Source organism: Petromyzon marinus, chromosome 5 (genome assembly GCF_048934315.1).
Source record: "Petromyzon marinus isolate PM22_M1 ecotype Great Lakes invasive population chromosome 5, UKy_Petmar_22M1.pri1.0, whole genome shotgun sequence".
NCBI lineage: Eukaryota > Metazoa > Chordata > Hyperoartia > Petromyzontiformes > Petromyzontidae > Petromyzon > Petromyzon marinus.
The window spans coordinates 12,348,334-12,364,783 of NC_133671.1; the positions used below are offsets into that span (position 1 = coordinate 12,348,334).

A 16,450-nucleotide genomic window follows, 5' to 3' on the forward strand; every position below is an offset into this window, starting at 1 on the left:
TGATGGAAATAATTGTGTGTTTTTGCATGAAATTGCCTTTTAACGATCATTTAACATGACTCTCTGAAATCCTATAGGAATGTTTGTGTAGGGCAATAACATGAATTTATAATTTACAATATTAACGTGATCATTCAAACCCCTTCGGGAAGATATCTGGAAGGTTACGAAAAATTATGTTCATCGAAGTGTAAAATAGACACAATATTAAGAATATCAAAATAACTTAAAGATCCTTTTTCTCTAAAAATGACGTATTTGCCCATTATATCCATAAAAGTGACACAAAGAGAGACGGAGAGTGGGGGCATTTAGCAGCTTATTTCAATTATACTGCCCTTAAGAGCAAGTGAGAACGATGATGCATTCCTTCCTTGACCTTGCTGTGCTAAAGCCGTCTATCCATCTTCAAATGTCTGTACGGTTAAGTGTTTTATACATATAAACTGATATATTAATGCTTCTAAGCAGCATCGAAAGTAGACTTCCATTTTTTTATTTTCCAGATTTCACGTTTTCTCTCCCTTTGAGCAATGCCATGTGTGTGTGTGGGTGTGTGTTCTATTGATTATTTGTTTACAGCTACCAAGGAAAATGTGCACTTTGTATAAAGTACACCCTTCGGTGAAGCTTATAGCCTGTGGAACAAAACTGGTTTGAAATATGTCTTTTTGGTAAAAGTGCTTTTGAAGACAGTTGCACAAACAAGTTGAGAAGTAATTTTCTTATTTTTACCCACGAAAGGGTCAATATTATAAAATATATTTCATGAAGATAGTTTGTCATATTTTTTTTAACTGATGTTATCTAATTTGTTAGGAATGCAGGATGGGAAATAAGTTGCAAGCGTTTGGTTTCTTGTCTTGAATACATGTTTGGTGCAATAATAAAATATCAAAAATATTGCAGCAAAAGGACGGTGAAAGTGTGCCATATAAAATGCTTTACAAAGCTTGCAGAGGTTTCACAGCTATTGATGTGTTATTCTTCCTCACTGTGTACAAGTACACAACGTTCAGTGTACATTAATCGCTATTACAACTGAAACATTCGTCATAAGATGTACTAAACATACATTCACGTTAATTTCTGCATGATATCAACATATGAAATGGTATACACATGATCTGACATTGGATGCACTCATTTTTTTCCAAATCCCCACATGCAAACAGCAACGTAAAACACCCGAGATAGAAAACAGTTGCAAATTATGCTATTCAGCACATAATGTATTAACCTAAGTGTGTGTCTGTGTTATGAGGAGACGGACGGCTGAATTTAGAACCCAAGAGTGGTAGCAGTAGAGTACTTCAAAAGTTATATTCTTTTCCAAACGATGGGTCCTATTTTCCAACGAATATTGCTCAGGACCCCTGTTCCTTCCAATTGCTTCCAAGCAACAATATAGCATTTCACTTCAAGGCGTGTTTGTGGACTCGAATTGATGGTGGTCCGAACCACTTTGCCTCAGGCCTTCAAATACGTCCGCAACATTCATTGAACGCCCTTTATCCATTGTATACTCGATATCCAATGGGGGTACGATTAGCTAGGGGTACGATCTTTGTTGATAGCCACCGCATCGTGATACGCTGTCACCATCTAAAATTCACGAGTTATGACATGATTTCTTATTCGTATTATTGACATGTTTTTTTCTTGCTGCCTCACAGGCACTGTACACTTCACTTGGTGTAGCCTTTCCCATCGGCAAGAAAACCTTCCTTGTGTAAAAATAACTTAACGTTTGTTTTTCGCACAAGTGCAACATTTATTGAAGACGCTGAGCCTGCAATGCTGACGTCTCTGGCTTCAGGCAACATTTTTACCTGCTGTGACGCATAATTGGCAGTTTGCTTCTTCCAAATGATTGTTCTCTCTCTAAAATTGCAATGTCCTCCTCCTTCCAAACTGTCAACAACTGAAAATGTGACCGCTAACACAACTGTATATGTATTTCAGAATACCCAGGGGTATAATCCAAATGTTATGTATATTCTATCACATCTCATTAACTGAGGTGATTCGCTGTGTTGAAAAAAAAATAATAATCACAAATTGGCTGGTCTGGTAATTATCAAAGAGATATTGAGTTCCATAAATTCTGTACAGTATAGAACACTGCACTCCGTAATAAAACAGATTTTTACTTTAACTTTTCTAACTTATAAACTAATTACCGAATTCGTATTGAATGTCTCCAAAATGTAATATTATTTCGTATTATTTTGAACCATTGTAATTTTCAAGAAGGGAATACAATGTTGACCCTAAAATGTCTTAGAAGTTGCACATTAACTAAATTTTGCCTTTACATATTCTCTTTTACAATGCATGCCTGAATCGGTGTAAAAGCAGTGTTAAGCATTCCCTATTTAATAACTTGAACTGAATGTAAACGACAAGATTGTAAAATGCACACAATCATTCCACACTTGTGTTGACTCAGGACAGTGTAAGGCAGCATGGCAGACAGCAATAGTACCTGCATAGTACGATGGGGTGCCACGGTGGCGAGATATTAACTCCCTCGCCTGGTATACAGGAGGTCGTGGATTTTATCCAGACCACCACTTCTGTATATTTGTCGTTTGCTTGTTCTCCCTGCAGTCATGTGGCTTTTTCTCCGGATCCTCCACTTTTTCCCTCAACAGTTTGGAAACATGCGTTTAGAGTATTGGGCTACTACAATTTTCCATTTGATGAGCCACTTCGTTCAGCTATCATTTATGGCCAGGTTACTTAAAAAAATATATATATACATATATAGCTCAGTGGGCCTTACCTGGTAAAGTTAAATAAAAGTTGTTTATAGTTTAGTTTCTAGTATATTGATCGAGGATAAATACTGTGCATTATTCCTTAACAAGCATATAAGAACCCAGCTGCTTGGCTTTATTACACATAATTTCAGTAAATAGCCGCATACAGAAAACTATATACACGGACGTGAAAAGGAACATATGCTCTGTGACTATATAAACACGACAGTATAATCAAATCCTTTGCCCGACGTTAAACAGAAACACTAATCAGTTGAATGCTGATTATGTCCATAACATCAGTATCTGTTCAACATGTCATATTCTGCCAAAGCTCAAAAACTATTACTTATGTTAACTTTACAATAACATTGCAGTTGAAAATAAATTACTTTTATAGTTTCTTAAAACACACAATACTTTATTGTAAGAAAGCAGATGCATTTAAATGCATTGTGTGAATATATTTTACTATTACAATACATGCATTATGAAGCATGGTCTCGTGCTTGTATTAATTTTTCACTACTTTCACAGCAGATTTGAATTTACGGATGTAACCTCATTCTAAACGCATACTGCATATTTTAACTGCAAAATATATTTCAATTCTATAGAGTTGTATAGATTGGTGTTAACAACATTAAAAGTATGCTTTTATGGCGAAAAGCATAAAAATGTTTCAGGCAGAGGCTTCTTAATTCTATAATGTACTTCAATGTAGTTCTATGTAGCTAAAACGACAGAACAGTATTGCAGTGTGGTTTTAAGTGCCTGTACCAATGACGAATGCAGTACATGCTCTTAAACTACTGAATAGAAAAATCTTAACCTTAACACCATATTAAGCGTGTTCCCACAAACGTTAACTCAATGATCTCAGCTACCAGAGGACATGATGGACTTAGGAATAGAATCTGTGCAAAATATTCTTACAAATACATTATATTTTTTGTGGGTTATCTGCCTGCACTTTTAATCCAAAAACTATAAGCGAAACTATTTGTATTTTACCAAGTAAGGCCCACGGAGCTATGTAGCTCTTTTGCAGACGTAACCTGGACACAAATGATAGCTCAACAAAGTGGCTTATTACGTGGAAATATATAGCAGCCAAATACTTTAAATGCATGTTGTTTCTAAATGTGAAGGGGAAAAACCGGAGGACCAGGAGAAAGAGCTACACTACAACGGAGAAGAAAACATGCAACTCCAAATATGCAGGCGTCAGCGTCAGGATCGAACCCATTACCTCCTGTCTGCCATGCGAGGGAGTTAACATCTCGCCACCGGCGGCACCTCATGGACCAGTCTGGCTGGTCTTGCTCTCTCACAAAATGCAAACAGTTGGTACATTGTTAATCAACACTTGGATCACAAATTCAACCAAACCATGAATTCACAATGTGTATTTTGTATGTTTCCATATTAAACTTAAGTATTTTAATACTTTTATATTATACGCTGCCATGTTATGAAAAATACTACTTAACTTTATTTACACTGATTTTGTATAATTACCTTGACAAATATGGACCACGGAACATTATTTATTACTGTGGCTGTTAAAAAATATCATTACAGACTTATTCATATTCAAGTTTTAACTACATGCTAATAATGTTGCCCTTTCATATTGTAGTGCATTTTTCTGCTGATAGCTGAAAGCACTCGATGTCAAGTTTGATAGGTGCACGCATTTTGGTGAATACTTTCCAGAAAGGAGACATTTGTGAGTCGTGTTTTATAGGTGGAGATTATCAACGGATACTTGTGTTTTACAGCCTGCATGAATTCACAGGGGTTTTTTACTGGGACATGAAACGTAGACGGGGACAACCTTTTCCAAGGTGTAAGTGTACTTGCCATGCTGATGACAGGCGCTGTGCACACGACTTTCTTCATTCCTCATCAGCAATATTAATGTACTTTATGCGCTCATCGCAAAATGATGAATTATTATTACATGAGATAATTGCATGTTCTACTCTTCAATGTGAGTTTATGGTAAAAAAAAAACTAATTTTAGTAATTAAAATATAACATTTTTTAACGTAACTATTTGTGTTAATTGCATATACATTTTATGTGCAAGTTACAACATATCACTAGGAAATAAACTTGCAAAATCCACAATCTTGAATCATGTTACACATCTGAAAATATATACTCTATATTTGTAATCATATACTGCAGTCCATGAAAGAACACCGTAATTGGTAATTATCAGACATTTCCAGGTGATTTCACATAAATGATACAATATTATGAAGTGCTTAAAAATTTTGCTGAACCATACATCTAGTCAACTAAAGCACATTTCATGTACCAGATACAATCATAAAAAACTAACAATTATAATGTTTACGACACATTTTGGGACTGGGCCGTAAACACCCTTGATGCTTAAGACACAATTTTCAGAATATTCAGTTATGTGCTGTGCTTGAGAACGCAGACTTGTAAAGGGAGCTTGAGACACTCGGAAGGCATACAGTGAACGTAACATTTATGTGAGGTACTTTAAAGGGGAGAACATTTTAGAGGGTTTTGGGAACATCTGCGTGTGTTCTCCTATATTGAGGGAGGGTGGCGTGTGTGCACAGATTGCCCTACATGACATCATAACAACAGTCTGGACCACTGGATGGGTTCCTCAGGATTGTAAGGATGCCGTGGTGGTCCCCCTCTTTAAGAAGGGGGACCGCACAGACTGTAACAACTACAGGGGCATCTCACTCCTCACTCCTCAGTGTGCCGGGATTATTCAACATCACCTTGCCAGGTGCGCTGAGGAGAGGCTTGCGGAGCCCCAATGTGGTTTCAGGAAAGGGTGGTCCTGCACAGACACCATATTTTCTGTCCGTCTGCTACAGCAGAGGTGTTGGAAATTCCAACAAGACCCACATCTCTGCTTTATTGACCTGGTTAAGGCCTATGATACCATCAGTAGGCCTGTGCTATGGGTTGTTCTTCGTGCTTTCGGAGTCGCTGACCCACTGCTCACGATCATTAACGACCTTCATGATGGTGAGCGGGCCCGGGTAAAACTACGTGGCCGGGAGTCGAAGCCATTCCCTGTTCACTTTGGGGTGCGACAGGGATGTCCTCTGGCTCCCACATTATTTAACATATTTCGACTACGTAGTTCGTGAAGCTTTCAATAGCTGTCCCGGAGGAATTTCCGTCTGGTACAGATGCAATGGGAGGTTAATCGATGCCCAAGTGCGGTCAACCATATTATGTATGCCGATGATCTGGTAATTGCTGCTCACTCAGAGGAGGAGTTGGAGGTGCTGCTGCTGAACCTGGAGCTTACCACTAAGAGGTGGGGACTTACTATCAGCCCCACCAAAACTAAGCACCTGCCTGGGTATTTTGTACCATCGGACACTCCATCCCCAGAGCAGTTGCGGAGAGAGTGGAGAGTTTCCCATACCTGGGCAGTGTGCTCATCATGACCGGCTCTGGTTTGACAGCAGAGGTCTCACTCCAAATCAGTCGAGCGGCATTATCTTTTCATCGGTTGCGTAACGCTGTGTGGAAGCTACCTGGTCTGTTGCTCCACACGAAGCTTCAGGTCTTCTCGGCCATGATTATTCCCTCCCTTCTCTACGCCTGAGAAACGTGGACCCCCTTAATGGAACATCTTCGCCAGTTTGAAACATTTATACTGTCCTGCCTACGATCAATCCTGGGTTTAACCAGGCTGGATTGTATGAGGAGCTCACATATTCTTGAAAGATCTGGACAAAGTCCCATTGGTGAGCTGCGTTGACCGAGTCATGTAGCCCACATGCCCAGCCACCGCATGCCTAAACAGCTTTTGTTCGGCCGCATCGAGGGGGCTAAACGGGCACGGCATGGGCTAGATAAGAGATGGAGTTATGTGGTACAGGAGGATGTGGTGCTGAGTGGACTTGCCGATGACTGGTACGAGCAGTGTCAAGATCAGCCTCTGTGGAGGAGGCTCGTGAAGGACGCTACTGGGCAGTTGTAGGCAGTCGCCCTCCAGCAACAGCGGAGGGGGGAGGAGCTACGCTCGCAACAACAAGCGAGGCGCCGGGTGGATAAAGCACAGCAAGTTGGCACAGTGGGGGGCACAGGTGGTGCATCAGCCAGTCATCTCAGTCAGCCGACCCGTGGCACCTGGGTCTGCCACTTCACGTGGCCTCAACGTGCACATAGCCTGGCACAAGCGTCGTGGTAACGTCACCGCCACTTACTGGCGAATGGCGATTGTTGATGTTGTCAGGCCATTTGTGGCCTGAGCTGACTAAATATTTTACGTAAATATACGGATTGATGAAAAGAAGACTTTTAAATTTTTGCTCAAGTTATTGTATTCAAATTTAGATTATTGGTAAATATTAAAAGCAAGCCTGTATTAGGCTACAGTAATTACTATGTGCAATTCCTGCCTTTATTGAACAAAACTAACATGTTGATCTCATGTATTTGTCCTAGTTGATTCGGGTTAGGGGTAGCTAGAACTGACCCACATGCTCATTTACACACGCATTTAGTATACACTATATATCGGGGATTATTTGGGTTGTGACACGAGGAAGGTATCATTTATGACTCCATACAATATGTACAACATTTCATTAATCAAGTCAATTATCGATTTAAAGCTTTCGTGACTGCAAGGATTCATCTTCTTGGTTCTTTCGGTAAAGTCACGTAGAATGAGAATAAAACGATAAAACAAAATAAGACAATAAAATTCTCACGACGTTTTATTGTCGTATTTTGTTTTATTGTTTTATTCTCATTCTACGTGACTTTACCAAAAGAACCAAGAAGATTAAGTCAATTATATTCCCATCAAATGCTTAAGACTCCTTTCAAAGAAGGGTTCTGCATTTGGATGTTTGGACAATGCCATCTATGTGTGTATTGCATGTGCACAATCTAACATAATATATTTTTACGAAGATATGTACCACCGTTTTGCACACAAGTGGATGGTGGATTGTTTTTGCAAGAGCCCAGATACTGAATACATGATTGAAAAAAATAGTTTAGTGAGGGATGAGAAGGTCGAGAGAGCAGGAGAGTCCAGGACAGTGTTGCACAGTGACAGCATTGGGACAGGACTGAGGAGAAGCAGCCACTCTCCTGGCTGTTGTTGTATGCACGCACGCGTGTCTCTGTGCTGTTTACTGTAAGCACGCTGCACGGTGGTGTCTGGCGAGTGCTGTGTAACATTACGTTGGAGTTGTACCCACCCCCTAAACATTGCTATACTTTACTAACGCACAGACAAGATGCACAAATCATCTCCTCAGATGCTAGCCATACATCAGGCGACGTTGTGTAGCTTTCCCCAGTGTTTGCTTAGGAATTGCTTTGTCTTAGCAATTGTTAGATTGATTTTAAAAAAAAGGTCTGAAAATCGAACAAAAATATGAAATTTCAAATAATCCAGAAAAAAAGGTGATGTTACATTTGTTATCACAGATGAACATTAAATTATTCTATAATGTATATAATTATAAATTGTGATTTGTTTATGTTCTATGAAACTAATCCCTAGTTTGAAGTGAGAGTGGTCACGTGGGGTAGTGACAACAGCATCACACTGACTGGTTGGTTGAAACTTTGAAATTATAAACCCATGGGAGCGAGCCGAGAGCACTCGTGCTCATCGTTGGTGAAAAGGGCAAAATCGTACGTTCCGCTCCAGCTTCTACAGGATTTTTTTTCCTACTTAAAATAAAATTATTACAAAATAACAGTTCTTTTTTTCATCTGTAACCGCTGCTCCTGTGCTACTTGGCATACTGCAATGATGTTAAGGGGCGACTAGGGCCCCAAAAATGTTTTGCTGCTCAATCACCTCACAAAAGTGTCCCATGTGCACCATTAATGTATGACATCGCTGCTGAATCCAATGGGCATTCCGGTCTTAAGAAAAGTGGACTTTTTATATTGATTGTCATTCCCAGTGATATGAAGTAGCTTCACATGGTGACATTTGGCTGTGGAATATACAGATTTAAATGGTTTCTTTAGGGGCGACAGTACCACGTGATTTATTTCCCAGGCTTCCCAATACGTCTATCGCTTTTGCAATGCAAATCTACAATTAAGGATCTGGAATTAAAGTTCACCATGAGGAGATTTGCCAATTCACACTCCATACAGGAGACACCTCACTGTTTCACAGCAACATCTTAGCAGTGGCAGCAGAAGCGTAGATGTCCACATAACAATTTGCGTCCACGCTGACTGCGGTGTGTCTCTTACTACGCTGCACTTTGCAGAGGGAGAGGAATGTGCTGGCAACGGGTAGATGATCGTTCATGCAGCAGAGAAGTTACAGTGCGAATTTCCAAGTTTGGAATTGAAGTGTTAATTTTGACCCACACGACGTATTCTGCATACATATTTAAACAATCTAGTCTGTACAACATGTTTAGTGCTCTCATTGTAAAATAACAGTGTCATTGTAAGCATATATTATTTTAAATGCGTAATATTTTTAAGACTGATCTGTGGGTGATTCATAATTGCAGTTAACACTATCTGGATAAACTTTTAAAATATAGTATTTGATTTACTTTGGATTGTGCATAATACAAAGCACAATTAATCGCCTTGAAATTTTGCAGTACTTATTGCGGCTTAAAATCAGCAATAAGAAACTGAATCCTAATTACCTCACAGTTGCACAGTAACATGTTACCAGTAGCAGTCGAAGAATAAATGGCCACATGACAATTTGCATCCATGCTGACTGTTCAAGGAAAGTCCTTCGCTCGTTTCATCCTAACCGATCTCACACCCTCCCTTTTCGCCTTGTAACACCAAACTCCGCAATTACCCACAGTTTATATTAGTTGTGACAGGATAGTTTAACTGGTTTCCCATTGCCTTCCTCAGAAGTAGTTTTAAGTGACCTCATTCGCAGAACAAGAATATGTATACTTAGAAGATTTCAACTCCACTATTTTTTTTTGTAATCTGCTATACAGTGTATAATTATTTCCTTAATAATGCTCATATTGAACATGTACATTCAAACATGATTGGAAGCTTTCGTGACTGCATGAATCCATACTCTTTGGTTATTTCGGTAAAGTTACGTAGGTAGAAAACATAATAGATCACGACGTTTCGATCGCAGTGCAAGCAATCGTCATCAGGTGGAAGAAGGAGGGAAGCTGCTGAAGCAGGCTGCTTTTAAAGGTCCAACAGGGACTGAATCCTGATGTACCAACTTTGGTGAAGCACTGCCTTACCAACACTTACATCACCTGGAATGGTACATTCTACAAACAAAATGAAGGTACCCCAATGGGTTCTCCCTTATCGCCAGTGGTAGCTAATGTTTTCATGGAGAAATTTGAGACCGATGCCATCCAGACATCCACCCTACGTCCCTCCTTGTGGAAGAGATGCGTAGATGACACGTTCGTCATCTGGCCACATGGCATGTCAGCACTGAACCAATTTTTCAACCACATCAATCCATACACCCATCTATCAAATTCACCATGGAAGTAGAAAATGATGGCAAGCTACCATTCCTGGATGTTTTGATCGAGAAGAGACCTGATGGCTCGTTAGGGCACTCTGTCTACAGGAAAGCCACCCACACGGATTCCTATCTAAAGCCTGATTCCGACTACCATCCAGTCCAGAAGAATTCCATCATCAAAACACTACACCATAGGGACCATTGCATCTCCGACCAGCACCACCTATCCAGTGAACTGGAGCACGTACGCCAAGCCCTCAAGATGAATGGATATTCGGACCGCACAATCCGCAAAGCTCTAACCCCAACCATGGGTAAAGAACCATCTGAGGACCCAATCAAAACCATCACCTTACCATACATAGCAGGGGTTACTCTTTGGTTCCAAAAAGATTTCCAAAATCTTGAACAAAAACAAGATTCAGGTTCGATTCAACACAGTACACAAAATCCGTGATCTGATCCCATCTGTGAACTATGTGATTCCTGACATGTAATACCATTGTGTCTACAAACTAAGTTGTATCTGCGGTAGCAGTTACGTTGAGGAAACGAAACGACATGAGTCAAACTGTGTTCGCGAACACAAGACAGATTTGAAACATGGCAGAACCAATACCTCTGCCATGGCTGATCACTGCTTGAACGCGGTGGACTCACACGACATTGTTTTTTTCCGAGACCAAGGTACTCTGCAAACCTTCGGGCTACCATAAAAGATTCGTTCATGAAGCCATCCAGATATATAAACACAGACACAATTTCAACCGAGAAGATGGGAACAAACTGAGCAATCATTGGAAGGACGTTATTAACCAGTCTAGGTCATAACTGGTGGTGATGTTCCCTTCCTACCTGCCTATGTCAGCAGTTATTTGCAACTCTCTGAGTTACATTCACTAACACAGCCACCGTCGTTTGCTTGCTCCGATGTGGTTGTGGTTCTTTCCGAGCTTTTTCCGATCTTGCGTTTACATGCAGTCCTCGATGTGACGGCGCGCTGCAAGCTTCCATTGGCATGCTAATCACATTTACACAGTGCTTTTACATGCAACTTTCTCACTTTAACATCACTAGCACCCCCCATTTAGTTTATGACTCTGGGGCTACGCCCATCTCTAACCTTTAAAAGCAGCCTGCATCAGCAGCTTCCCTCCTTTTTATTCCGCCTGATGACGATTGCTTGCGTTGTGATTGACACGTCGTGATCTATTACTTTTTCTACCGACGTGACTTTATCGAAAGAACCAAAGAGTATGCACATTCAATTTATGTGATACATATTTTATGCTAACTTAATTTATAAGTGGCATGAAGCAATTAAGCAGTGGTTACTGCACACTGCTTTAAAACCTGACAAAATGAGTAAAACTCCTGGCCAAGGCTAACGCCCATGGCGACTGACATCTAAACTGATCCTGAGCTCCCCTTTACAATCCAATACAATCTAATTTAGATCAAAATTGCATATATATGAAACAAAATCTGAAGTGGATGTATTAAATAGTGACGTGTGTCATAGGATAAAAGTAGGAATATATCTCATTAATATAACAGAAAAAATAATGTTCAGTCATTGACAGAGAAAGAGAGGAAAGTCTTGAGCCTGGACCTGAATAAGGGTAGGTGTCAATATAATGGGTGGGTGGCAGATAGGTATTTCAGGGAGTAGTTCCAGTAGAGGAGAACCAGTTGCAATCTTCTGGAGCTCATCAGCAGAGCCAGACTTTTGGTATGCGCTCTCCAAGGAATCTTGAAACAATTTCATCTGAAAATCCCTCACGAAACAAAAACCCGCCGATGTAAAGGCTTCGCAGTAACAACGGGGAGAGGGGGATCAGGAAAGGTCACGCAGAACGCTGAGTGCAAAGCTTCACCTCACCTGTAACGTGCACTGCCCAGCATGGTGAAGTTGGGTCAAACACCACCTATGACTGACAGCGTAGGACAGTCTTCATCAAGCAGTAGAGAGGCAAAGGGCTGCGGTTATGACTCTATTCATGCATCCATCTGCCCCACTATCGGAATATGGAATAGACCTCAAGACTACTCGTGTAGACAAGCACCACCCAACGCTCATTCGAATATGAAGACACCTTCACTTGAGTTTGACATGCTCAGCTTGAAGTCAAACTAAAATAATAGATTCCACCCTTTCCTTTCAATGAAAATACATTAATGCAATATTTACTCCCACCCCCCCCCCCACCTCTTTGAAATCTACTCTATATTTATGGAAGCAGTACATAATGAAATGTACTCCTCTGATTACAAATATAGTTTGTGTAAAAATATCTTCCAACAAAATTAACTTTTTTTTCAGAAAGGAAAACAACCAACCTTATGGTGAATGTGTGCAAAGCTTCAACGTTTGATTGTAATCGGACTCGACTACCGCTGTCTGAGCCATTGCATTGTTTATGGGTGCTACACAGTCGTAAGCCACATCAATAAAGCCAATGCATACTATATCTGCAAGTTTCCTGTTTGCAGATAACATGCTGATTTCTTTTTAATTGCAAAACATGCAGCCTGCAATTGGTGGAACATGTGATTTAATGTTGTAGAAAAACATCATTATTGCAAATTATTCACGTCTAATGCATCCATAAAAACTACAGTTTACATATAATGTCCTAATGAGAACCTTAGTACTTTATTTCTTATCATTTGTATGTTACGTACCACTGCATATTTTGATGCACATTTGCCATTCATTTACAGCTTGACGTTGTTGGTATACTGTAATTAACCTCTGGTAAAGTCAGGTATGAGTAAGGATGCACATATAATAACATTGTTGTTCATATATTTTATTTTGATTAGGTCTTGTATGAATACGTCCATAAACCCTCCTGCACCACCCGACACAACCGATTAATAAAAGTGTCGCATTAATCAAACGTGTCAAATGTATCACTGCTTCAGCAGCACACTGCTTTTGTTGTAGTTGGAGAGGAATCTCACAACGTTTATATGGGTACGCCGTTTCATTGGAGATTGCATCAAACATACTCAGGTTGCTAACAAGTGATCTGAGCAGCACGTCACACCCATTTACAAGGTGTGAGACTCTTCTCCACCAATAACACCGTTGGTGCTGCTGAAGCAGAACTACATTTGACACGTTTTATTAATGTGACACTTTTATTAATTGGTTGTGTCGGGTGGAGGAGGGTTTACATGATGACCTATCCCCAAAAAACAATTCTGAATCCCAATCTTGGTCGTGAATGACTACGTACATATGTTGTAATTTTTTTAAACAAAAATGTAATGTGCAGCAAAAAATAATGTATTGAATAAATATAATGTAAATATAATCAAAGAACACAAAACCAATTAAACTCCACACCTCCCCCACCGACGTGGGGGGTCGGCCCAGAACGCACACACGCGGTTTTGTCCGGGTCCGTCACTATCCCTGATTTACTGACTATGTGGCCAAGGTACCAAACTGATTTTTGGAGCAGGTGACAATTCTGCGGTTTAAATTTGAGGTTCGACGCACGCATCTTAAAAAGACAGCACGTAGCCATTCCAGATGTTCTTTGAACGTATGGCTAAAAACGATAACATTGTTGAGATATATCAGGCACGAGTCCCACTGGAGGCCAGCTAGAACCAGTTCCATCAATTGCTGGAACGTAGCCAGCGTGGAATGAAGACCCATCGGAAGCCGATTAAATTCAAATAAGCTTTGAGATGTACGAAATGCTGTCTTGGACTTAGAGGATTCATCTAACGGCAACTGCCAAAATCTAGATAGGAGGTCAAGAGTCGAAAAATAATGTGCTCCTACTAGAGCATCCAGGGAATCGTCCATTCGAGTAAGGGGGTACGCGTCAGCCACAGAGATCTTATTAAGTTTACGGAAGTCAACACAGAAGCACAAACTACCATCATGCTTTTTAACCAGAACAATCGGGGCTCCCAAAGGGCTGGTGGACGGCGAGATAATATCGGCAGCCAACATCTCATCAACCGCCAGCCGCACGTGTTCTTTTTTTGTGGGGCTCAGACGGTAGGGGTTCTACCGGATGGGAGCAGTGTCGCCCGTATCGATGTGGTGACTCAAAAGGCTAGTAGTGCGGCCGATGTCAAATTTGCCTTTTGTAAACACATCGAAGAATTAACGCAAAAACGCCCTCAACTCCCCCCCTCTGAGACTCAGACAATTCAGAATTCTCAGAACAAAGCCTATCCATCCACTTTTCATCGGAAACATGTATATTCGATGCGACCCCCACTCCACCAACGATGTTTCCCTCGTGAAGCGCGGGTAATGTGTGGGCTAGCACGGTGCCCTCCTGTATGACAGACATATCCAACCCTGCATTAAGGACCTGAATGAATGGTTCCTGGTCATTGGTCACCAGAGTCTGGGCCCCCACCAACGTCAACCCACAATGGCTTTGTTTGATGGTCCTAGGAGAATTCCTCCCGCAGTCGCCTCCTGGTCAAGCGGCTTCCGCAATCGTAAAGGAACCAACATTTGTGTGCCAGGGGGAATCTTTACGGTCCTCCTCGCAAGCGCTTGTACAGTAGCGTTGGCCATGCACAATCGAGTGGGAGAAGGCAAAAAGGCCATGCGACGGCCTGATGGTAACTCAAGGCAACCTTGATCAATTAAAATTTTCAGGGGCATCTTCCCCAGGAAGTCAGTCCCGAGCAAGCAAGGAACAACAAGGGACGCCGACACAAGAACTGGTCCCGTCAATTTGTTATCTCCAATACACACCTCAGCCGTTATCTTCCCAATGATGCCCAATGAGCCATCGTTTGCGGCAAAGCACGGAACCCCGACGGGACATAGGGTATGACATTTAGTGGGCAGAATATAATAATCAACTCAGAAATGATAGTCGCGGATGCACCGGTATCGATGAGCATTCTATCATTTCAATAACAGCGGATGAACCCGCGACCACTGACCCGGTCGGAGGGGCCAGTCAGCCCGAACAAAATCCGAACCCTCATGCCCCGACACACGACAGGAATGAAAACTATCTGAACGCGATGAGTGAGGTGGATTCAGGGGCCAAGTGTGTGGTGCATCGCGACTCACCTTGGGATATAGTGGAGTGAAGGACGGTGGCGATGGTCCGGGGAGGTGTCGTCGCGGCACGCGGCAACCCAACAAGACGTGTCCTGGCAGGCCGCAGTTGTAGCACATGACGAGCCCGCTCCCAGGACAAGGAGAGGTCTTCCGCTGTCGTTGTTATTCATCCCGTCGCACCATGCCATCCCCCTGCCAGTCTCTGACTTGGGCCGAAGCGCAGGCTTGGATGGGCTCCACATCTTCGGGTGTATCACGCGTCTCACGAGGCATGGTACACGCCGCCAACCCCTTATGTCGTTGCAAAAGCAGGTGCGCCTGGATGCATCTTGCAACTTTGAGAGAAGACAAATCGTCTCCGTCGACAGCCGGCAGGATGATGTTGAGGTCCTTCGCCAATGTCAATAATCTTTCAAGGACCAGCGAATCGACTTCGTCATGGTCCATCTTTGGGAAGGCAGCCTTCACTCGCACCAATAGTGTGCTGCATAAATCGAGGGACATCTCGGCCTCCCCACCCCTCCACGCAGCAAACTTATGGCGAACGTTTGATGGCAGTTCGTAGATTGCCACCATTTGAGCAAAGGCTTGTTGTAGCATGGCCCTCTCCGACGGCAGGATGGTGTAAAACGCCGCCAAGGCATCGTCGTCAAGAGCAGCGAGTAGCGCTCTCAGTGCCTCCACCTCCGTCCATCCCGCCAAGTTGCAGTTCATCTGGAACCGGCAATTGAAGGCAACCCAGTCGCCTCCCGTGGCTGAAAATTAATTAACAAAAGGTAGATATCGCCAGAGGGATGGAATCTCAACAGGCGAACCAGGCACACTCTCAGGCTTGGTGGGCTCTCCGCCCCGTTCCGCAAACAAAATGTCGGGCTGTGCCATGGAGTTTTCCCGCTGGCGGGAAATGGCAATGGGATGTTCGACCCCGCACAGCTCCAGTGCTCTCTCCTCCACCGCTGGCTCTTCGCGGTCGAGCTCAGCAACCATCGTGGCCACGGCCTCGAGAGGTTCCGCGAGGTGAGTGCGGAACGTGCGGCGCTCTTTCCCTGATGGCGGTGAGCTGTTGCTCAGATGGTCGTCACGATGCTCCGCCAGTGGCACCTCACTCCCTTTCTCCGGGGTCGCCATGAGGACGAT

The 16,450-nt window shown here is 42.3% G+C and overlaps 1 protein-coding gene across 5 annotated transcripts in view; it reads left to right on the top strand.

Moving 5' to 3' along the window:
* The window catches only part of LOC116939056 (transmembrane protein 132D-like), a 229,964-nt gene that overhangs the window by 89,805 nt on the left and 123,709 nt on the right, over positions 1 to 16,450 (top strand). The gene's annotated exons all lie outside the window — the stretch shown is intronic.